Below are 21,454 nucleotides of genomic sequence, written 5' to 3'. Positions count from 1 at the left end.
GAGAGTCAAAAAGCTGACTTAAAGCTCAACATTCAGAAAACTAAGATCATGGCATCTGGGCCCACCACTTCACGGGAAATAGATGGGGAAACAGTGGAAACAGCGTCAGACTTTATTTTTAGGGCTCCAAAATTACTGCAGATGGTGATTGCAGCCATGAAATTAAAAGACACTTACTCCTTGAAAGGAAAGTTATGACCAACCTAGACAGCATATTGAAAAGCAGAGACATTACTTTGCCAACAAAGTTCCGTCCAGTCAAGGCTATGGTTTTTCCAGTGGTCATATATGGATGTGAGAGTTGGACTGTGAAGAAAGCTGAGTGCTGAAGAATTGATGCTTTTGAACTGTGGTGTTGGAGAAGACTCTTGAGAGTCCCTTGGACTGTAAGGAGATCCAACCAGTCCATTCTAAAGGAGATCAGTCCTGGGTGTTCCTTGGATGGACTCATGCTAAAGCTGAAACTCCAATACTTTGGCCACTTCATGCGAAGAGTTGACTCATTGGAAAAGACCCTGATGCTGGGAGGGATTGGGGACAGGAGGAGAAGAGGATGACAGAGGATGAGATGGCTGGATGGCATCATCAACTCGATGGACAAGAATTTGGGTGAACTCCGGGAATTGGTGATGGACAGGGAGGCGTGGCGTGCTGCAATTCATGGAGTCTCAAAGAGTCGGACACAACTGAGCGACTGAACTGAACTGAACTGAAATTAAGAATTCCCGCTAAATATCTCAAATAACAGGCTTCCCTGGTAATTCAGCTGGTAAAGAATCCACCTGCAATGCAGGACACCTCCAATTCAATTCCTAGGTTTGGAAGTTCCCCTGGAGAAGGGATAGGCTTCCCACTCCAGTATTCTCAGACTTCCCTGGTGGCTCAGATGGTAGAGAATCCATCTGCAATGCAAAAGATCTGTGTTTGATCCTTGGGTTGGGAAGATCCCCTGGAGGAGGGCATGGCAACCCACTCCAATATTCTTGCCTGGAGAATACCCATGGACTGAGGAGCCTGGTGGGCTACAGCCCATGGGGTTGCAAAGAGTCAGACAGGAGCGCGTGACTAAGTACAGAGCAGCGCAGGTGCAATGGTATTTTAATAGTGATGATGGTAATGACAGCTAGCATTGAGTATTTACCATGTCCACAGTCCTAAATCTCATCACCACACTATGTTTTCGAATAAATTTTTATTTTCATTCCCATTTTATTTTTAAGGAAAGGTCACTGGTTGTTTTTCTTTTATAATTTGGCTCTGTTTGGGCTTAGTTGCCACATGTTAAATCTTCATTGCAATGTATGGACTCTTCAGCTATGGCACACAGACTCTACACACACACACACGTGCACACACACACACACACGCGCGCGCGCACACACACACACACACACACACATATTTACTTAATATGTTGACCAGTTTACTTAATTTAGAATTGTTAGCTTTCAAGTTACACTCAAATTAGTCAGCCAATATCTGTGGATTTCAGTATGATGGCTTTAAAATCAAGGAACTCTGCACTTGGATTTATTTAATGGGCTGATAAACTGCCAGGATTGTGAGTTCATTGTTAAACATTAGCCTGGAAGTGAAAGATAAGAATGCACATGCTTTGTCTGTAGATGGAGAGACTTTTCATTCAAAGCTGGAAAAATATAGCTTAGGAGTTTAAGAACTGAAGGGAACATAAGTTCAAGACCCAGGAGGAGGACATGAGACCAGACAATATGCCAATTAATGGAATTAAACTGAAAAGATTTAAAATGAGGTCCCCTCAGGAGACAATATAAAAGAAAAGGCAGTTAATTCAATAAGGACAAAAGGATAAGCCAGCTAACTATGAGAGGATCAGAATATTTAAAGTTGATAGTGTCTTAAGAATTCAAGAACATTGACTTGTGATTGCTGTGAATTTATTATGCCCCAGTAGCTCAGTCTAATTCGGTCCTCTTCATCCTCTGAACAAATATGCTCATCCTGAAATTCTAGGACAAAAGAAATAATCCTTTTCTTTTTGCAGTCCAGCTATAAAAGTAATTATGATCAGCAGTCATTCATAGAGGAATAAATAAGAGACCCATCCATCATGATAGTAAAGTTTCTGTCCATCTGTCATGTTGCATTTCAAAGACTGTTTCCTCATATTTTAGTTTTTGAAAAGGTGTACTTAAAAAATAAATTGTATACTTGGAAACTCCCCGGTACACTGAGAGTATAAATGTATAAATGTAAATTGCCTTTTGCTAAGCAGGTTTTAGCTTGCCAAAGGCATGGCAGGGGGTTGGTGACTGAATGCAATAGGGTGACTCTGGATGTGTCTGTAGCAAATAACTGAAAATCTGAATTTAAGAAATTCTGTTATAGGCTGTATTATCTAGAAAAGCAGTGGCTCAGTGTCATTATTCAATTGTGTATCAACAAATATGCCTCTAAAGACCAAAGTCAAAAAACTATAGCAAGGAGTAGGTTTAAAATCCTACACAAAATGCAAAAGTACCAACACCTTGTAGCTGGGCTTCGGTAAATGCACACTTGGAGGGATGACATTATGGAGAACACATGACTGATGGAGGCAAATAATGTTGTCTGAGGACAGAGGGATATAAACTTAGAAGATCATTTACAGGGAAAGAAAGTTTTTCATCAATGGATGTCAATGAGGCTGAAACAAAGCAATTATTTGAAGGAGCTTTCCAATGTGATATCATACCTGATGACTATCAGCCTTTATAATTGTCCTGCAGCTGATAAATTACACACTTTTATAATTTTTTATGAAGCCCTTGTCCACACAAATTTCATCATCTGAAAAATTCAGGAGTTAGACCAATACATTTTATGAGGGTTTTTTTTGTTTGTTTGTTTTTTTGGTGTGAATGACCTAGATTTTCTGGCAAATGAACTATGCCCATAAATAATTTTCTTTCACTCTATTTCCCTAAAACCTATGTGTACATACAACTAAAATTAGTTCCTTAGAAGAGTCAACAAAAATGTTCTCAGTCCATAAGGAAGTACAGTTCAGTTCAGATCAGTCGCCCAGTCGTGTCCAACTCTTTGCGACCCCATGAATCGCAGCACGCCAGGCCTCCCTGTCCATCACCAACTCCCGGAGTTCACTCAAACTCATGTCCATCGAGTCAGGGATGCCATCCAGCCATCTCATCGTCTGTCGTCCCCTTCTCCTCCTGCCCCCAATCCCTCCCAGCATCAGAGTCTTTTCCAATGAGTCAACTCTTCGCATGAGGTGGCCAAAGTACTGGAGTTTCAGCTTTAGCATCATTCCTTCCAAAGAAATCCCAGGGCTGATCTCCTTCAGAATGGACTGGTTGGATCTCCTAGTACAGGAGTGCCTTAAAGTCTGTGAATTATTTGTTCTAAAATATTTCTTTAAAATATTTAGTTCAAACTGGAGATGGAAGAGGGGGATTCTACTCTATTAAACAAGCAGTCCTGTCTCTCCTGGTTTTTGTTTTTGTTTTTGTTTTTTGCTCAGTATATAGGCAGTAAAGAGTCTGTCTGCAACGCAGGAGACATGGGTTCTATCCCTAGGTGGGAAGATCCCCTGGAGGAGGGCATGGCAACACACTCCAGTATTCTTACTGGAGAATCCCATGGACAGAGGAGCCTGGCTGGCTACAGTTCATGAGGTCACAAAGAGTTGGACATAATTGAAGTGACTGAGCATGAACACATATAGTTTAAGAGACTCACCATTCAGGTTACTGGTAGAACTGAGTCATGATAGAATTTCTGACAGCTGTTCATTTCAATGACTCTTAGCAGTGACTGAGAGGAAAAGTCCCCCTCTTGGGACTCCTGGAATCCCTAATCCCTTCTGAAGAGGTCCTTCTCAGGATGGAGCAAGTCTAACATTATCATAGATCTGGTTTCCTAGATGTTTTAATATACACTGACCCTTGAACAATGTGGATTTGAACAGCACGGGTCCACCTTATGCACATATATTTTTCAGTAGTATTAATAAATAGTATGGCACTACATTTTTGGTTGAACCCATGGGTGCAAAGGAACCCAGAATATAGAGGACCAACTACCCATTATGCTCAGATTAACCTTCCAAGTTGTTCAAGTGTCAACTGTACGTTTTATATCAATTAATGAATTTATACCCAAAGGTCCAACAATGAGACCCCACAATGAAATATACCTGAAATTTGAATATATACTTGAAATACAGTTTATGTTTGACATCGTGCTCAGTACTTCATAGAACAATCCGAAGAGAAAGTGAAAGTGATAGTTGCTCAGTCGAGTCTGATTCTTTACGACCACCTGGACTGTAGCCACCAGTCTCCTCTGTCCATGGGATTCTCCAGGTAAGAATACTGGAGTGGGCTGCCTTGCTCCAGAGGATCTTCTGGCCCTGGGGATTGAATCAGCATCTCCTTTGGTTCCTGCATTGCAGGTGGATTCTTTATCATCTAAGCCACCAGGGAAGCCCAACACAATCCAAAGGTGAATGCCAATGTTCACATTACTCAGTAATAGATCCATCTCATGTTGGTATCAGATTAAGAAAAGGACCTTTTTTGGTTAATGGACCTCATGGACCTCAGGCAATATTTATCTCAAAACTCTGCAATCCAGTAGCACAGTGGAGTTGGAAGGTCTAGTAAATGGATAATTAAAATACTCTACCTACTATGTGCCTGGCACCGTGGCAAGAATAAGAGGGGAAAAAAGTATATATGAGATACAATTCTTAATCAGCCAGAAATAGCACATGTGGTAGACTGTTCTCAGCCAATAGGGCAAATGAGGTGGGGTGGGAACCAGCAGCTTCATGACGGCTTTTGACCTCAAACCAATGGTCTTTTTGGAGGAAGATGGGGAGAGGGTAGGTGACTAGTATGTTTCAGATCTTAGGTGAAAACCTTATAGATTTTAGGTAATGTCATTAGTGGTGCAAATAATAGAGGCTATCAAAGTTAGTGGTGAAAAGGTAGAGAATTATTGTGGGTTTGACTGTTCGGAGAAAGCTTCATGAGAAAAATGTCAGACGGGCAGAATTAATGGGTTTTAAATAAAATGGGTTTGATGGTTGTGGGGAAAGAAGGCCTTTGAGATAGAAAGCAATCTAAGAAAGTCAAAGGGGGAGAAATTTGTATGATTTTGGGGGGGTAAGGAGCATGACAGTATCACTGTGCCAATCATTTGTCATTCCAATGGTGCTTCACCGACCCAAAGTTATCAATAATTCATCTAACCTGTTTACTTTGATTGCCACAGAAGCAAACCAAAGCCTATCCTTTTTCATTTGTTGAGATTCATGGCATGGAGCAAATGATCATTCAGTGGATACACGCCAACTCCTTGTTCTGCAAATTGCAAATATTATAGCCGAGCTGTTCATCTATTGTTTTTGTCAGTGTTGAAAGGTCAACGTTCTCTTTTTATACGTAGAACAGTCAGAGCCACTTTAATCCCAGAGAAGGTGTCTGACTTACAGTGTATGGTGATTTGTTTAGTCAGCAAGAAATTATCTTGTAATATAATTCTAAAATTGCTGACTAAAACATCTATTCAACTTGAAGCCCCTGCTCCTTCAGCCAAAGAAAATTCTGTGACTTGAAATCACCTGTTTGAGAAAGTTGCTAATCTCCCGATGAGGTGCTCTTTGATACCTTGGGTAAAATAACCAGGCCAGGAGAAAAAGAAAGACAATTCTGTTACAATGGAGATCAGAAAATTCAGACACAGGGACCTTCAACTTTTACTTTGCCTCTTTATCTACTGCATTTGGAAATGAGTTTGACACACGCCTATGTGTCATTGTTAGAGTGACATTGAAGACTTGAGTTTTCCACTGGAAATCGAGAATTTACAAGCACAGTCTAAATTTCCCCAGAAATTTCTGTCTTCTGGGCTATTTTTTTTTCTTTTAATATCCCCCACTAAATTAACTCTCAGTTCTCATTTTGCAGGGATGAAGAAATTCTGTGCTCTTTTCATGAATTTTTAAGAAAGGGAATGTTTGGTGTAAACTGGGTATCACTTGTCACCTCTCCCTCCAGACTGCCACCCAGGCATTTGCCTCCATGTCTTCCTGTTACCTAATGACTGCTTTTAGTATTGCATTGATTTTTCTGATCTTGCAAATCCCCACCTTTCATTCTCCTAAACTCCACTGAACCCAGGATTTTCTGTTCAGGAAATTAACCAGAAAGCAAAAGTAAGACTTCAGCTGCCCAATTGTCTCCTGGCAACATTCTATTAAAGATAGAAAGATGTCTTGCTGGCTGTCTCTCTCTTAGGATCCTAGTGTTGGGGGCCAGCGTGAGGCACTCCGCCCATGGCAAAGGTCATGAGGAAGGAGGCTCGACATACGCAAAGGCGGGATAGAGCCTCAGGAGTCCCCCTGGAAATCCTCGAGCATCTACCCCCATAACCAGAGCCTGCCTACTTTACTACTTTGTGCTCTCACCTACACCTCTGACTTTACGGGGGGCTGTCCCCCACCACCTCTTTCGGAGAAGGAGTTAACCTAGAGCTCCAGTTAATAAAAACTCCTGGGCGTGACAAGAGTGTTTTAACCTACAAACTCCTCTGAAGGTTCTCTAGCCTGCCTGACAGGCTTGTCCGGCCACATGTGATTGCTCACAGCCTCCCAACCGTGAGAGGCATGAGATGCTTTAAACCTTCTAAAAACAGGTTCTTTAGAAAAGTTAGAAAATTATTAGTATAAGTATAATGGGCTGATTAGAAATTGTATTGGTGAAGGGTTTTTCATTTGTTGAGCCAATGCTTGTTGCTAAGTCTCCATATCCCCTGCCCTTACACACGTTAATGAATATATAGAAGAAATAAGTATTAACCTTTGATATAAATCACATTAGACCTTAGGCTAAGTAAATTCTTTCCTTAACTAAAACCCACTACACCCTCTCCCTATAGGAATGTAACTTTATTTGGGTGGCATCTGTTTTAAGAATAATCACCCCTGGAGAAATAAGTGTCCTGGTTGACTGACCGCTGTCACAAGGAGAGGGTCATAAATTGTCAGCAGGCCCCCTGGCCAGAAGATGATGTAACACCCCTAAGACCTCTGTATACATTTGTATGAAGCACCTGACTTTGATAAAAGTCAGGACTGCTGACCCCGCATGACTTTTGCATAACATCTCAGTGTATAAAAGTAGACCATGGAAAATAAAGAATTGGGGTCAGTTCCTTGAAAGACTGGTCTCCCCATGTCTCTCTCTCACTCTGGCTGAGTCTCCATCTGGAGCGCGGAACCCACCATGCTTACTAATCATGCCTGGGCTTCTAAGATCCGACCGGGGAGGCCTCAGTGTCTCCTCTCCTTCGGGAGAACGGAAGGACGCCTGTGGCCTACGTAAGTGGTGCAAACTTCTTGTCTTGAAGTTTTATTGGTCCCCCGTGTAAACCAAGCTACTCAGCCTCTTTTCTCCACTGAATTTTCCTACTGAGCTATCCTCATTCTATTACTCTTTATATCTTTGATGAATAAATAATTAAATAGGTCGCCGACGCCGTCCCCGCTTCGAATACCCTGGATCAGCCGGGGCTGGACCCTGGCATCCTAGCCTGCTGGCATCTTGCAGAGCCCCTCTCATCATCCCTAGGAACATAGTTTTTTTCTTTTGGTTTCTCTACCTAGTCCTTGGATCCACCAGAGAAACCCCGCATACCTTCAGAAATATTCTCTGCAGAAGTTCAACTCCCATCCTTATCATGGAGAAGACATCTAAATTATTTCTGGATACATTTCTCTTAATTACTTCAGTCTCTCTCACCATATAAAAATCTGTGAAGAAAATGGCTCTGAAAGTAATTCCCTCTCCCCAAAATACTGCCTTTGTGAGCTGGAATGCAGAAATGGCTATTTGATATCTTTTAGAGCAGCAATAATTTTTTTCATCCTTGGGCTCAAGCTGGAACCACAGAACCAAGGAAGAGGCCAGGATGAGCAGGAGTAAAATAAGGAGAGACTGGAGCATTGCATCCTGTGGGTGGGAACTGCTCTCAGATTTTAGGATCCTGTAAACTAGAACCTAAAAGTTGAACATGGCTGAAATTTCTAAGGTCAGCAGCCCAAGTGTGGTAATCTGAAAACACCATTTTTTGTTAGAAAAGACATCTGCCTTGGAGGCAAGTTCTGTTTTGTGCTCAGAGAAACTCCCAGACCATTTCTACAAATCCATTATGAAAATTTTCATCTGAAGATCTGTACCCCTTATATTAAAATAAGAAAGTGTTCCTGATCATTTCCTCATTTGATGCCAAAATAATTTACAATAGTAGTCTGCAAAAATAAAGGGCCTTTTTAAATGCAAATAATAGATTTCATTATATTATATTCTTAAAAGTAGATATATGAGGAGGGCAATTAGGTATATGGAATGAGAAACATTCATCAGAAACATGCCTGCAAATTTCATGGCAAGAGTAGACAATTCATTTTCTGGAAAAATTATATTTTAAACACCTCTGTAATATATATTCAATAAAGTACATTTTTTAAAAAGCCATTTTACCTTCTATCCTAAAGTGACTGACCAAAAAACAAACTAAAATATGTATTTGGAAAAGAGCAAAAAAAAATCTGTTTTCTATGTTGTCATTACTGGTATTATTACTGAGTCTTTTATAAACTTATTGTTTTCTGACTACATTTGTTACAGCTAGTGGTGAACACCATAAAATTTCACACATGGGCGTCAAGACAAGCAAATGATGTTGTTTTGGTAATCTTGGGAGTAAGAAATCTCTTTTTTCCTCCCTTTTTATAGCTGACCTTTTCAGAAATAAATCCCTCCTGAGAAGTCCCACTTTAATTTGTTATATTTTTCAAACTAGACTGTCACATATGCTTTAATGACATAGTATTTCTTAGCACCTAGAAATAAAACTAACACCATTTCTGTGGTTTTAACACTCCTGTGGTCTTATACACTGAATACAATCTTCATTAGTAACATATCATTTTATATATTTTCCTTTTAGAGATTTTTTATGTACTAGGATGGATCTCATCCTGAACAGAATTTAATAAAAAAAAAAAAAAAACCTTAGAAAGTGCTCTGTTTGCTATTACTTAGGTGGGAAAATTTCTCCTTGGTCAAGAAGGTTAAATGAAGTTCACAAAAGAGCTCTTTTGTGATTCCTTATGCAGGAGTCAGTGGAGTTACTCACTTCTGTTACTTCAAGGGTCACGAGAGATTTTAAGTTAGTGCTGAGCTAAGTAAAGAAAAAAGAACATTGGTGGGTATGCTTTTTCACTTCCTTTGGTTTTGCTTCTTAGTGTCATTTCACATCTGGTAGTAGGGAAATCATGACCTAGTTGTTTCTGCCCCAAATCTCTTAATTGCTCTAGTCCTCAGTTTCCACATTTATGAAAGATGTAGCTTATGTTCATCATGCTTAAAACCCTAACTGTACATCATATCTTTGATAAGGGACTTGTAGCCAGGATATTTAGAGAACTCTTATTAGAGCTCAACAATAAAAATATAAAACCCAATTAAAAATAGGCAAAAGACCTAGATAGAAGTTTCTCAAAAGAGTATTTACAAATGAGAAACACTGGACTGGAAGAAACACAAGCTGGAATCAAGATTGCCAGGAGAAATATCAATAAACTCAGATATGCAGATGACACCACCCTTATGGCAGAAAGTGAAGAGGAACTCAAAAGCCTCTTGATGAAAGTGAAAGTGGAGAGTGAAAAAGTTGACTTAAAGCTCAACATTCAGAAAACAAAGATCATGGCATCCGGTCCCATCACTTCATGGGAAATAGATGGAGAAACAGGGGAAACAGTGTCAGACTTTATTTTTTTGGGCTCCAAAATCACTGCAGAAGGTGACTGCAGCCATGAAATTAAAAGAGGCTTACTCCTTGGAAGGAAAGTTATGACCAACCTAGATAGCATATTCAAAAGCAGAGACATTACTTTGCCAACAAAGGTTCATCTAGTCAAGGCTATGGTTTTTCCTGTGGTCATGTATGGATGTAAGAGTTGGACTGTGAAGAAGGCTGAGTGCAGAAGACTTTCTAAATGTTATTTTGTGAAAGAATAATTAAGAAATGAATTTTCATGGACATACAGAGGGTGGATAAAAATGGGGAGGACAGCATTGGATGAATATCAGATTTTAGTCACCATGGAGAATTCAATAAGTTGTAGGTCTCAGCTGGGTCCCTTAGAGCTAGTATTGATCCCTTAAGTTCCAAACAGAGCAAAACTGTAGGCAAAGGCTCAAGGAACAATCTAGAAGCTGCATTTCAGCAGGTTTGCTCTGCTGTCCAGGTGATAAATCTGAATCAAAGGTCACAATTTCAGTGTTGTAAAGTGTATGCAGTGTCTCTTTAGCACTTAGTTTTTTGGACTTTGTAGCACTGAAGACAAGCATATTTGTCAGAGATGTCAGAAATCTAAAAGAAGACATTAGCAATAATGAGGTGTGATCAACCACGGCTTTCAAAAGCAGCTGATTTCAATCACAGGAGCTGGAAAGAGAGAGAAAATAAATGGACCATTAATAGATGCACAGGAGACAACCTCTGGGAATTCTCAAAAATACCCAAAGGAGGTTGATAATAATCCAGGTCCTCCTTCCATAGAAATTTAATAATTACTATTAACATTCAGATTTCACCAGTTTTCCATGCCCTTGCATGTGTGTGTATGTATGTAGTTGTATGCAGTTTTATAGTGTGTCTATATTTGTGTGCCGCAACCACCGTGAAGCACAGAGCTGCATCACAAAGATCCCTCATCCTACCCTTGAGAACCACAGTCAGCTCTCCCCTTGCGTGTGTGCTGCCACTTCAGTCCTGTCCAATTCCATGCGACCCCATGGACTGTGGCCCGCCAGGCTCCTCTGTCCATGGGATTCTCCAGGCAGGAACACTGGAGTGTGTTGCCACACCCTCCTGCAGGGGATCTTCCTGACCCAGAGACTGAATCCATGATCTCTTATGTCTCCTGCATTGGCAGACAGGTTCTTTGCCATAGTGCCACTGGGAAGACTCATAGATAGACTATAGTGTTAACGTAACTTTAAATGCACTGGGAAACCAAAACAAAGTGTGACTTCCTTTATTATAACATTTGCTTTATTGTGGTGGTCTGGAACTGAACCCACGATGTCTCTGATGTGTGCCAGCAGTGTTTTATGGTGTGGGTAGATGTACCACGATGTGTTTAACCATTCATCCTTGGAGGACATTTGGGTTGTTTCCAGTTTGAGGCTGTTACAAATCAAGCTGCTATGAACATTCAAGAATATGTTTCTGTGTGAATATAGGTTTCAATTTCTCTAGGATGTATGCCCAATATTATGATTGCCAGACTTCAGTAAACACTTCAAGCACAAGTTTAGCTTTGAAAAAACTGCCAATTTTTTTCCTCCCTAGAGTGACTGTGCCCTTTTACATTCTCACTATCAGCGTCAGTGTATAAGTGAGCCCACCTCTCTGTGTCCTCATCAGTGTTTTGTGCTTTTTTTTTGCTATTCTGACAGACATAATGATATCTTAATGTGGTTACATTTTGTGTTTCTCTCATGGCTAATGAGGTTGAACATATTTTCATATACTTACATGCTATAGCTTCTTTAGTGAAATATCTGTGTACATCTTTGCCAGTTTCTAAATGTATTTTTTTAATTGTTGAGTATTTGAAGAATTGATGCTTTTGAACTGTGGTGTTGGAGAAGACTCTTGAGAGTCCCTTGGACTGCAAGGAGATCCAACCAGTCCATTCTGAAGGAGATGGATCCAGGGTGTTCTTTGGAAGGAATGATGCTAAAGCTGAAACTCCAGTACTTTGGCCACCTCATGCAAAGAGTTGACTCATTGGAAAAGACTCTGATGCTGGGAGGGATTGCGGGCAGGAGGAGAAAGGGATGACAGAGGATGAGATGGCTGGATGGCATCACCAACTCGATGGACGTGAGTTTGAGTGAACTCCTGGATTTGGTGATGGACAGGGAGGCCTGCCGTGCTGCAATTCATGGGGTTGCAGAGAGTTGGACATGACTGAGAGACTGAACTGAACTGAGTATTTTAGATACAATTCTTTGAATATTCTATATACAATTCCTTTGTCAAATGCATGGTTGCAAATATTTTTACCCAGTCCATAGGATGTCTTTTTATCTATTTAACTGAGGCCTCTTTGTTGTGTAAATGTTTTTCATTTTAATGAGGCCCACTTTATCAACTTTTCCTTTTGTGGATCACATTTTTGGTGTCAAGCCAAAGAACTCTTTGTCTAGCTCTAGTTACTAAAGAATCACTCCTATGGTTTTTCTTTTCTAAAATTTTGTAGTTTTATATTTTACACTTAAGTATGTGATCCATATTGAGTTAATTTCTGTATAAGGTGAGAAATTCAGGTCAAGGTTCATTTCTTTTGCCTGTGGATGTCTGACTGCTTCAGTACCATTTGTTGAAAAGGCTACCTTCTTCACTGAATTGCTTTGGCATCTGTCAAAAACCACTTGGCCATATTTGTTAGGGTCTATTTCTGAGTTCTGTCCTGATCCATTCATCAATGTACCTATGGTAGATTTTTATTAGTGTGGTATACAACATACTTTTTCATAAGGTAGAGTAATATTTCCCACTTTTTTCTCCTTTTTCAAAATTATTTTACCTGTTCTTGTTATCGTGCCTTTATGGTCACATTTTAGGCTAAGTTTTTCAAGGTTACCCAAAAAACACAAAATAAAACAAAAATCATTTGGGGATTTCATAGGCATTTCATTCAACCAAAGGATCATTTTGGGAAAAACTGACATCTTAACAAAGCTGTGTCTTTCAATTCATGAACATTGTATGTGTCTTCATTTATTTAGGTCTTCTGTGATTTCTTTCATTTTTATTTTGTAATTTCTATAATGTATTTTGTTAGATTTATACTAAAATAATGTATTTTTGGAGCAATTGTATGTCATACTGTCTTTTTTTTTTTTAATTTCAGTTTCTAAATGTTCATTGTTAGGCTATGGAAATGCTGTTTTATCCCCAGTGAAATGTAAGGGATTAAACAGGAAAGGAAGAATGAGGCAACTGTCCCCGCTTTCCTCAATGAGTTTGTTTTCCCCATTACATTTATTTTTGTTTCATTTTTTTATTCATAAAAATATTGTTGTTCAGTGGCTCAGTCATGTCCAATTCTTTGTGACCCCATGGACTGCAGCATGCCAGGCTTTCTTAAAAATATAAATACAGTTTATATTGCATATAATGGGCTTCCCTGGTGACTCAGTGATAAAGAACCTGCCTGCCAATGCAGGAGATGCAGGTTCAATTCCCGGGTCAGGAAGTTCCCCTGGAGAAGGAAATGATAACCCACTCCATTATTCTTGCCTGGAGCATTCCGTGGACAGAGGAGCCTGGTGGGCTATAGTCCAAGGGATCACAAAGAGTTGGACACAACTGAGCACCTGTGCACATGCACGCGTGCACACACACACACACAGTTATAAATAAGAAAAAAAATCAGCAACATTAAAGAAGGTGCAGTTGACAGTCAACTTCTACTTCATAAAGGAATTTAACTCAATGGTAAAGACTAAGAGCCTGGCAGACTACAGTCCATGGGGTCACAAAAGAGTCAGACATGACTAAACAACAACAACATTGCATATAATATATAAATATATTATAGAGGCATAATTGATTTACAATATTATATAAGCTTCAGGTGTACCATGTAGTGAGTCACAATTTTAAAGGTTATATTCTATTTATAGTTATTATATCATATTGGCTATATTCTCTGTGCTATATAATATCTCTTTATAATTTATTTATTCTATACATAGTAGTTTGTAGCTCTTAATTCCCTACAAATATGTTGTCCCTACCTCTCTCCCTTTCCCCAGTGGTAAGCACTAGTTTGCTCTCTATATCTGTGAGTCTGTTTCAGTAATTTGTTTTATTTTTTAGGTTCCTCATATGAAAGTGAAAGTTGTTCAATCATGTCTGCCTCTTTGCAACCCCATGGACGGTAGCCTGTTAGGCTCCTCTGTCCATGGAATTTTCCAGGCAAGAATACTGGAATGGGCAGCCTAACCATTCTCTAGGGGATCCTCCCGACCCAGGAATCAAACTGGGGTTTCCTGCATTGCAGGTGCATTCTTTACCAGGTGAGCTACCAGGGAAGCATATAATATTTGTCTTTGATTTATTTCACCAAGCATAATACCCTTCAGGTCCACCCATGTTGTTGGAAATGACAATTTTTCATTCTTTTTATGGATGAGTAGTATCTAGATTGGAGAAGGAAATGGCAACCCACTCCAGTGTTCTTGCCTGGAGAATCCCAGGGATGGGGGAGCCTGGTGGGCTGCTGTCTCTGGGGTCGCACAGAGTCAGACACAACTGAAGCGACTTAGCAGTATCTAGATGGGCTTCCCTGGTAGCTCACATGGTAAACAATCTGCCTTCTATGCAGGAGACCCAAGTTTGCCCCTAGGTCGGAAAGGTCCCCTGGAGGAGGGCATGGCAACCCATTCTAGTACTCTTGCCTAGAGAATCCCATGGACAGAGGAGCCTGGCAGGCTGCAGTCCATACAGTTGCAAAGAGACAGACATGACTGAGGAGACTAGAGCAGCAGCAGCAGTATTTATGAATATATAAGAATATCATATATATATTCTACTCTTCTTTATCCATTCATCAATTTTTTCAGAAATCACCCTTGCTTTGTTTTTTAAAATTAATTTATTCTTTATTTCATTGAAGTACAGTTCATTTAAAATATTATAGTTTCAGGTATACAAACTAGTTATTCAATATTTTTGTAGATTACACTCCATTTAAAGTTATTATAAAGTATAGGCTATATTCCCTATGGAATTTTGTATTGCTCCATTCATCTGTTGATAGACACTTAGGTTGCTTCTATATCTTGGCTACTGTGAATAGTGTGGCTATGAACATTGGGGTGCATGTGTACAGGTTTAATATCACTCACTCTAGTTCAGCTCACTTATTAGTCCTAAAAGATGGCTTATAGAATCCTTGGGATTTTCTTCATAGGCAATCATGTAATCTTCAAATAGCAAAGTTTTTTTTTTTTTTTTTCCTTTCTAGAATGGATTTTTTTTTTTTTTTTGCCTAAATGTGTTGGCTAGAACTTTTAATACTGTATAGAATAAGAATAATGAGACCAAACATCCTTGCTTTCTTCCCAGTCTTAGATGGAGACCATTCAATCTTTCACCATTAAGGATGATGTTAACTGCAGATTTTTTGCATACACTGTTTCCATTTGAGAAAGTTCCCTTCTGTTCCTGGTTTTCCGGGGAATTTTTTTTTTTCATAAATGAGTTTTGGATTTTGTCAACTGTATTTTCTGCATCAGTTGATATGATTATATGATTTTTTCTTTAGTTTATTGATATAATGGCTTATAGTAATTGATTTTTGAACACTGGATCAGATTTGCATACCTGGAATAAATCCCACTTGTGTATAATTTTTATATATTGCTAGATCTGATTTGTTAATATTTAATAGAGAATTTTTGCATCTAAATTCATGAGAGATATTCACTTATAACTTTTTATTTTATTTACTTTTCAAAAAACCTATGCTTGGTTTTAATATCAACATCTACTTGGTGGAGTAGAAAATGGCAACCCACTCCAGTATTCTTGCCTGGAAAATTCCATGTACAGAGGAGCCTGGCGGACTACAGTCCATGGGATTGCAAAGAGTCAGACATGACTGAGCATATACACATGCCATGAGTTGGGAAGTGTTCTTTTTCTGTTACTGGAAGAGATAGTGCAAAACTGAGTGTTAATTCTTTTTTGATGTTTGTTAGAATTATCAAGTGAAGTCATGAGAGTCTAGACATTCCTTTTGCAGAAGCTTTTTTTCATTTAAAATTTAATTTCTTCAATGGTTTTAGGACTATTCACATTATTGATTTTATGTTGTCTTTTGTGTGTGTGTGTTTTAAGGAATCAATGACAGCTTTCACAAACAGCATGATGTGCATACTTCAGGACAGTTTCTACTCACTTTCTCTACAAAGGCCTTTCTATCCCACATCTAAAACACAATTCTTCAGGGTCCCCTGGGTCCTGGAACCCCCAGGCTTAAAGAAGAACACTTATAGCTGTTTCTGTTCCGCTTTTTATGACTCTCTGCAGAGCTTGGCTGCAGGAGCTTTCAAGTATATGTACAAATAGAGGAGGTAGCCTTCAGGGCCTTTATTTTTCCAAAATCCCAGATGCCTCAGAAATCTTTCTTTAACTGTATACCCATGTTTTTTCTATAACTGCAACCCATGTTACAGTCCATGGGGTCACAAAGAATCGGACATGACTGAACAACAGCAATAATTGGTTAATAACCCCAAGAGGGTAAAACATAGTAGGCTGGAGAACAAGTAATGGAGAATATCTTAGACTGAAATTCTGTATTGGTCTCTGTAAGAAACTGTTTTCCTTAAATTGAGGAAAGCCTACGTAAAATGGTAGCAGATTCAGCATGAAAGTGTGGACAGTTGCTCTGGTTAATGTAAATAGAATTTTTTCAAAGATCTTTTGAATTGAATTTGGAGAATGTTTTATCCTCATGTCCAATTACTAACATAAATCATGTATTTTTCAAAAAATATGTTAAAATTTTGTTCTCTGGTGGTTTGGTGGTTTAATCGCTAAGTAGTGTATGACTCTCATGAACCCATGAACTGTAGCCCACCACGCTCCTCTGTCCATGGGATTCTCCAGGCAAGAATACTGGAATGGGTTGCCATTTCCTTCTCCAGTGGATCTTCCTGACCCAGGGATCAAACTCAGGTCTCCTGCATTACAGATGATTCTTTACTGACTGAGCCATGAGTGAAGCCTGGTTTTTCAATAAATACATTAAAATTTTATTCTCTACTATGTCATGAATAATCAGTTGGTTTAGTAATCAAATGTTGACTGCTCTTGATCCATTAAATGTAGTTACTTTTATGAGGCAAATCAAAAGAAATCTCAAAAGAGCTTTCTATGCTCTTCTAGACAGATGACCATTATATCTACTACTGTGGGCAGGAATCCCTCAGAAGAAATGGAGTAGCCATCATGGTCAACAAAAGAGTTCGAAATGCAGTACTTGGATGCAATCTCAAAAACGACAGAATGATCTCTGTTCGTTTCCAAGGCAAACCATTCAATATCACAGTAATCTAAGTCTATGCCCCAACCAGTAACGCTGAAGAAGCTGAAGTTGAACGGTTCTATGAAGACCTACAAGACCTTTTAGAACTAAAACCCAAAAAAGATGTCCTTTTCATTATAGGGGACTGGAATGCAAAAGGAGGAAGTCAAGAAACACCTGGAGTAACAGGCAAATTTGGCCTTGGAATACAGAATGAAGCAGGGCATAGACTAATAGAGTTTTGCCAAGAAAATGCACTGGTCATAACAAACACCCTCTTCCAACAACACAAGAGAAGACTCTACATGTGGACATCAACAGATGATCAATACCAAAATCAGATTGATTGTATTCTTTGCAGCCAAAGATGGAGAAGCTCTATACAGTCAACAAAAACAAGACCAGGAGCTGACTGTGGCTCAGATCATGAACTCCTTATTGCCAAATTCAGACTTAAATTGAAGAAAGTAGGGAAAACCACTAGACCATTCAGGTATGACCTAAATCAAATCCCTTATGTTTATACAGTGGAAGTGAGAAATAGATTTAAGGGACTAGATCTGAGAGATAGAGTGCCTGATGAACTATGGACTGAGGTTCGTGACATTGTACAGGAGACAGGGATTAAGACCATCCCCATGGAAAAGACATGCAAAAAAGCAAAATGGCTGTCTGGGCAGGCCTTACAAATAGCTGTGAAAAGAACAGAAGTGAAAAGCAAAGGAGAAAAGGAAAGACATAAGCATCTGAATGCAGAGTTCCAAAGAATAGCAAGAAGAGATAAGAAAGCCTTCCTCAGCGATCAATGCAAAGAAATAGAGGAAAACAACAGAATGGGAAAGACTAGAGATCTCTTCAAGAAAATTAGAGATACCAAAGGAACATTATATGCAAAGATGGGCTCAATAAGGACAGAAATGGTATGCACCTAACAGAAGCAGAAGATATTAAGAAGAGGTGGCAAGAATACACAGAAGAATTGTACAAAAAAGATCTTCACTACCAAGATAATCATGATGGTGTGATCACTCACCTAGAGCCAGACATCCTGGAATGTGACATCAAGTGGGCCTTAGAAAGCATCACTACAAACAAAGCTAGTGGAGGTGATGGAATTCCAGTGGAGCTATTTCAAATCCTGAAAGATAATGCTGTGAAAGTGCTACACTCAATGTGCCAGAAAATTTGGAAAACTCAGCAGTGGCCACAGGACTGGAAAAGGTCAGTTTTTATTCCAATCCCAAAGAAAGGCAATGCCAAAGAATGCTCAAACTACCGCACAATTGCACTCATCTCACACGCTAGTAAAGTAATGCTCAAAATTCTCCAAGCCAGGCTTCAGCAGTACGTGAACCATGAACTTTCAGATGTTCAAGCTGGTTTTAGAAAAGGCAGAGGAACCAGAGACCAAATTGCCAACATCTTCTTGATCATGGAAAAAGTAAGAGAGTTCCAGAAAAACATCTATTTCTGCTTTATTGACTATGCCAAAACCTTTGACTGTGTGGATCAAAATAAACTGTGGAAAATTCTGAAAGAGATGGGAATACCAGACCACCTGACCTGCATCTTGAGAAATTTGTATGCAGGTCAGGAAGCAACAGTTAGAACTGGACATGGAACAACAGACTGGTTCCAAATAGGAAAAGGAGTACATCAAGGCTGTATATTGTCACCCTGCTTATTTAACTTATATGCAGAATACACCATGAGAAACGTTGGACTGGAAGAAGCACAAGCTGGAATCAAGATTGCCGGGAGAAATATCAATAACCTCAGATATGCAGATGACACCACCCTTATGGCAGAAAGTGAAGAGGAACTAAAAAGCCTCATGATGAAGGTGAAAGTGGAGAGTGAAAAAGTTGGCTTAAAACTCAGCATTCAGAAAACAAAGATCATGGCATCTTCACTTCATCTATTTCCCATCACTTCATGGGAAATAGATGGGGAAACAGTGGAAACAGTGTTAGACTTTATTTTTGGGGGCTCCAAAATCACTGCAGATGGTGACTGCAGCCATGAAATTAAAAGATGCTTACTCCTTGGAAGGAAAGTTATGACCAACCTAGATAGCCTATTCAAAAGCAGAGACATTACTTTGCCAACAAAGGTCTGTCTAGTCAAGGCTATGGTTTTTCCTGTGGTCATGTATGGATGTGACCATTGGACTGTGAAGAAAGATGAATGCCGAAGAATTGATGCTTTTGAACTGTGGTGTTGGAGAAGACTCTTGAGAGTCCCTTGGACTGCAAGGACATCCAACCAGTCCATTCTGAAGGAGATCAGCCCTGGGATTTCTTTGGAAGGAATGATGCTAAAGCTGAAACTCCAGTACTTTGGCCACCTCATGCAAAGAGTTGACTCATTGGAAAAGACTCTGATGCTGGGAAGGACTGGGGGCAGGAGGAGAAGGGGATGACAGAGGATGAGATGACTGGATGGCATCACTGACATGAGTCTGAGTTCCGGGAGTTGGTGATGGACAGGGAGGTCTGGCGTGCTGCGATTCATGGGGTCACAAAGAGTCGGACACGACTGAGTGACTGAACTGAACTGAACTGAGACTTTGAAATGAGAGTGTACTTTGCTAAAGGTCTGTGTCTAATATTAATACATGCAGACGTCCAGTGTAGTAACTCTACCATGAAGCAAAGATCTAAAACTACATGCATGTGGTAAGCACAACTGGAAAGGTTCAAGATCATAGCAACACACTGATTTCCAGTTGACTCATGGAAAGATATCTGCTTGCGTTCCCTACTCCATGTATATGTTATACTACCCCCTCAGCACTCTGGTCACCTGCAGTGTTTCTAGCTCTAGTTCTTCCTCTTGCCATATTATTTACAGTGTTAGATCTATGAAGAGAGATCTTCATAGAAAGGATAATGCATATTAACCACAGAAAGTTGCAAATTATCAATAAAATAGGAAGTACTTCCTCTTTAAGAGATGTTTACCTTTAAAGGAGCAAAGTGTCTATTCGATATAAACCAATAAAATAAAAATAAAATTTTTATTAAAATAAAAATAAAATTTTATAAATTGGGGTATAATTTTGACATTTAAAAACTCATTTCAATATATGGCAAAACCAATACAATATTGTAAAGTTAAAAAATAAAATTAAATTTAAAAAAAGAACAAGGAAATATAAAAAAAAATAAAATAAATAAAAACTCTTGACAGTGGTGCTGGTAGGTTTGTTTCAACAAGGGGATGGGTGGATTGGAAATTCTATATATGGCTTCCCTAACCCAAAGCCAGCTCTGTCTCTTCACCACTTTGAATAGATTCTATTAATTTTAGCATGAGGATCCAGGGGAAGAAATCAACCTTACTAAAATCAAAACACCAAACTAGATGGAATTTAATCTATCAGGATAGTGAAGAATCGCAGTCAAGATTTCAGCAAACAGATAGACATCTTTTATCACTTTTGAAATGGCTTTAAAGTGTTTATGATGAGGACAGTTCACTTTTGCCTATTTTGTTGGTATATTGCAAAGTACAAAGGCTTACAGAAATTGCTTTTTTTTCCCCTATCCTTCAGGCTATGACCTCTGTCCACAGTTTGAAGAAAGACTTCCTGCTTTGACGTTGTTCAGAATTATATTCAGAATCGTGGAACAAACTAGCTGGAGTCTCTTTGTATGTCAGAGGTTTACAGTCTGAAATGAAAGCATTGACATGAGCTTCTGATTGTTCCCAAATAGCTCCCTAGACTCTGTGGAATGTTTTTAATGGGACCCTCATTTTTCCTGACAGTCCAGCCTCCTACAAAGTCAGGATTCATTCACTCCACAGGAGTCTGCATGGCTTTTGGCCATGCGTCCAGCTCTTAGGAACCTTCCCAATATGCTTCATGGTGTGTAGTTATGCAGCTGTCATAACTGGGTGAGTCCCTTCTCTACAGACACATCTAACTCCCATCAGTGTCAATGGGGCTGAAACTTGTGTTTCAAGGGAATAAAATGTGCCAACAGTGACAGGATGTTATATTGTTTCCATGCTTTGATTTAGGTTTCCTGTGGTGTTTTTTATTTCTTTGACAGAATTATTTTTCTTTCTATTTGTTATCATGTTTACAGAAAATTAACTCTCCGAAGAACATAAGGCAGCTGGAATTTCTCTGTCTCAGTCTCTCTAGCTCCCTCTCTGTCTTTCTGTGTCAGATTACTGCATTTTTATTTGAGATCATTTCCTTCTCATTGCTCTTTGGGCCAGTAGCTTCACTCTTTCTTAGTTTTGTTACTCACTTCAGATTCTTAATCCTAGAGGAAA

Source organism: Bubalus bubalis, chromosome 22, assembly GCF_019923935.1.
Source record: "Bubalus bubalis isolate 160015118507 breed Murrah chromosome 22, NDDB_SH_1, whole genome shotgun sequence".
In the NCBI taxonomy this organism is placed as follows: domain Eukaryota; kingdom Metazoa; phylum Chordata; class Mammalia; order Artiodactyla; family Bovidae; genus Bubalus; species Bubalus bubalis.
This window is presented reverse-complemented; position numbering follows the sequence as displayed.